Raw genomic sequence first — 3,614 nt, forward strand, 5'->3', positions numbered from 1 at the left:
GCTGAATGGAGGTAGTTACATGACACACACTTTGTATCATATGTTCACTATTTATCCCGTTCTACCGGGCAAACTGCGTCATCTTTGTATGAGAATTATCAGGCCATCACAACCTTAGATTTTTTTTTTTGTATCTCGATAACACATTTCTGCAATTTATTATCAGCTCAAAACTCGTAGAACCGAAATTGCTTATGTTGCACATCGCATTTAAGTCCATCGATATCTTGGCGACAGTATTTTCTTATCACCAGCCCTCGAAAAGGAGCAAAGCAGGTACTCTATTCTTGGGATTTTACTTACCTCAGCATATCTGGTTTCGTATTCACGTTAACTTACTTGCAACGTGACATTTAAAGGAGGGTGATCCATTGGGCCCAAACTCTTTAACACCTCTGTGTATTTCAGCAAAGAACCAACCACTAATAACCCTCCGTCCCCACCATCCCACCCACTTACCACCTAATTAACCAGCAGCTCCTATCCCGCACGCACACCACCCACAATCCACCAAATGAGTCCACCCTCGGGAAGGATGCGTGTAGCCACCCAGTCCCCCCCCCCCCCCCCCCCCCCCCCCCCGAAGAAGTTGCATGAAAAGGCGATGGAGGAATCAAATTGGGAAAATACAAAGCTCAAGTAGAAAAATAAGCATATCAAGGCCAAAAACGAAACACAAAATGAATGCTGCTGAGAACATTTCTTGCACCACATCGAATGGCAGCCTGTGCACTTCTGCTTACTTCGTCATGCAACTATATAAGGTCGCATCTTTGCTACGTAGCGATGACTCGTCAACATGAGCCACTAACGACTTCTCCCTCCGGCCAAGTATTGCGATCGGAAAGGGTCGTTCCCTAGTTTCCAGGAGAAATGGCTTCACCACGCCTTAATACCCTCAGGAGAAGTGAGGCAAGACCTTAGATATATACAGACATCTATTGTGGGAGAAAAAAAAATCGCTGATTGAAAGTTCTCCTCTAAAGAGATGGTGAAACACTTTTTCCAGTGTTATCCACTTTCGAAACTTTGCCGCCATGAGGAAACTAACAACCAGTTTTTCTCCTACGCAGAGATTGAATTGTGTTCGCCTTCAAAAGGATCCATGCTCCTTTCAGCGCTACGGGGTCTTACATAAGCATAACTTTCGTCACTCACTTATCTCATCCCGTTGAAATACATGACCAGAGGACGTGTAGATGTTGCAACAAGACAAATGGTTTCCCTTCCACCTCATCACCACCAGAAACCGAAACCTTGAGTCGGCCGGCGCTATCCGACCATCATCAACAATGTTTTTACTTGCATCTTCTTTCCCCTCTCCTCCCCCTGCCAATGGAAATTACCAACAGCAGCAAAAAGCATCCTATTATCGTTCCTCTGGCTTTGCGCCAAGCCGACGGCACAACGCGCTGCAGTACATGTATGTGGTATCTACAACGAGCGCACTGCGCTATCTTCGGTTTGAAAAGCTTGGTACGAATCCACGCAGTGTTTCTGTATAAAGCTGCAACAGTTTGTTCTTTCCAGCGTTGCGTCATTACGCATGGACAAAGTTCGCATTACTCGAGCAAGTACTTTGCGGCTGTGCTTTCTCGGCGGATAAAAATACATCTTTATGACGACCACTGTGCAATTACTACTCGAACACTTCACCGCAAGTCGAAGCAAAACAGGATGAAGATAGTTTCTCTCGCTTGTTTTGAAACAGACAGCTTATTCCAATTCTCAGTGGCCAAGTTGCTGCTACTCCAGCGTCCTAACGCGAGAAGCGCTGATATATCTGAATAAAGAAAATCTATTATAGTACACGGAAATGAGGTGCCGCTGACGATCTTACCTGGACCCGTGTCGCAGGCGTAGAATAGAAAGAGTGTATTACGAGAAGCAAAAATGGAAGAACGAGAAACTATACAACTAGTGTTTAAGAAAGTCCTTTCCAGCCACAACCCTTCTCATTGATATGAAGCGTCTCGAGCACAGAGGTTATCAAAGAAGCTCGATTGAGATCAACCCGACATACTATATAAATTCGTTGATAGGCGGGCTCAGGTTGATTGATCTTTCGTGTGTGGTTGTGAGCTGAAAACGTATTGTTATGTTATAGTTTCCAAAGTATGCGTGCCGACTTTTGACTCCTTCTACGGGATGCTCGATTTAGTTTCAGAACAACCACAAAAAAAAAAGAAAAAACGTTCTCGCATAAAGCTCATTCTGAATAAATCCTCATGTGGATTTTAATCATGTTGCATCGAACAATGTCTTCGATTTCTGCAGTGTCAGGCGAACCCAGAAATCGTTCATGTGGTGTGCATGAAGCGTTATTTCGCGCTCTAAAGGACAGTAATTTTAATTTGTAGTATTTTGTTTGCCTTTCTGTGTTTATTTTGTAAACACCGAGGCGATGACTTTATAAAAGGGGAGTAATGCCGCGAACCATCAAAATCTTTTATTGGTTCTTTTTCGACAGCCGCCGGCGTGCGGCCTTATCATTGATTCCAGAGGGCAGATAGTTTCTCTATTCTTTATTTGTTCACGCTCGTTTTCTCGAGACGCCGCTCTATCAGTTTCTTTTCGCGCAAGATTCGTCGAGATGTATCTCATAGATTCTGGCCACTAGCGTGCGTTTCTGCAATGTTCGAGGTTGTGCTAATCACTGTTGGCGGCTTTATCTAGATGTTTCCTCGCCGCCTTTAAATTCGGCGTTTGTCGGTGTGACGGGCATTCTTTGATCGACGACAGCCTAGCAAGATTGTTGCTATCGCCGCCGCCAAGTCGCTGTTTGCGCCGAATTTATTTTTGCGGGCGCAAGTCAGCACAATAAAGAGCGTCTTCAGTGCACTCCCAGACTTAATTTGTGTCATTGGCTTTGTCCCTGCCACGTGACAATACTATCAGAAAATCAACCAATGCAAACTTTAATAAGGTCTTTGTGTCGCTAACTTAATTATCGACATTTGCATCTACTGCGTGAAAATTTTTAATCTACAATTTCTGTTTAAGTATTCTTGCATGCAGTACAGCTTTCCAAGGCGAATCAGGCGTCATTAAGCATTTCATGTGGTTTGAACAAGGCTTCGGCCATGGCCATCTGCAATGCTTCAAGCGCCTCAGGCTAACAACCGACGTCCGCTATTCCTTTTTACAGCCCATCTAAACGAGCTTTTAAATGATGACTACCAATACTAAAGTTAACTTTCGACACGTGAAGAGGATGAAAAGTCGCCATTAAGCTTTGCTTGTCTCTGTGTTTTTTTTGTCTTCATTGCAGTTTACCGTATCCCTATATCCCTCCCTATCCTTCTGGACTAACAAACTCCCGCAGCCCGTGGATGGGGTTTCCAGGCTTGCCTCGACCAGCGGTGGTCGCTCTTGATGAATGCATACGTCCACTTCTGCTTTTCAGGGGTGAAAACCTCGTCTAACACCCCAGCTCAGCACTTGCCCACAAAGCTTCATGTGAGCCTAGCCAGCCAGAACAGCTCAAGGTCCCACTAGTTCCCAGGGTGTGTAGACAGATCTCCGCTTCCAGCCGAGCATTTATCAGCCCGGCGGACTCTCCTAGCAGGGGGCTTAAGAGCTGGCGACATCTATCACGGCTTTCGGGAGATAGC

This window comes from Amblyomma maculatum, chromosome 9, assembly GCF_055883805.1.
Source record: "Amblyomma maculatum isolate TAMU_Amacu chromosome 9, ASM5588380v1, whole genome shotgun sequence".
NCBI classification, from domain to species: domain Eukaryota; kingdom Metazoa; phylum Arthropoda; class Arachnida; order Ixodida; family Ixodidae; genus Amblyomma; species Amblyomma maculatum.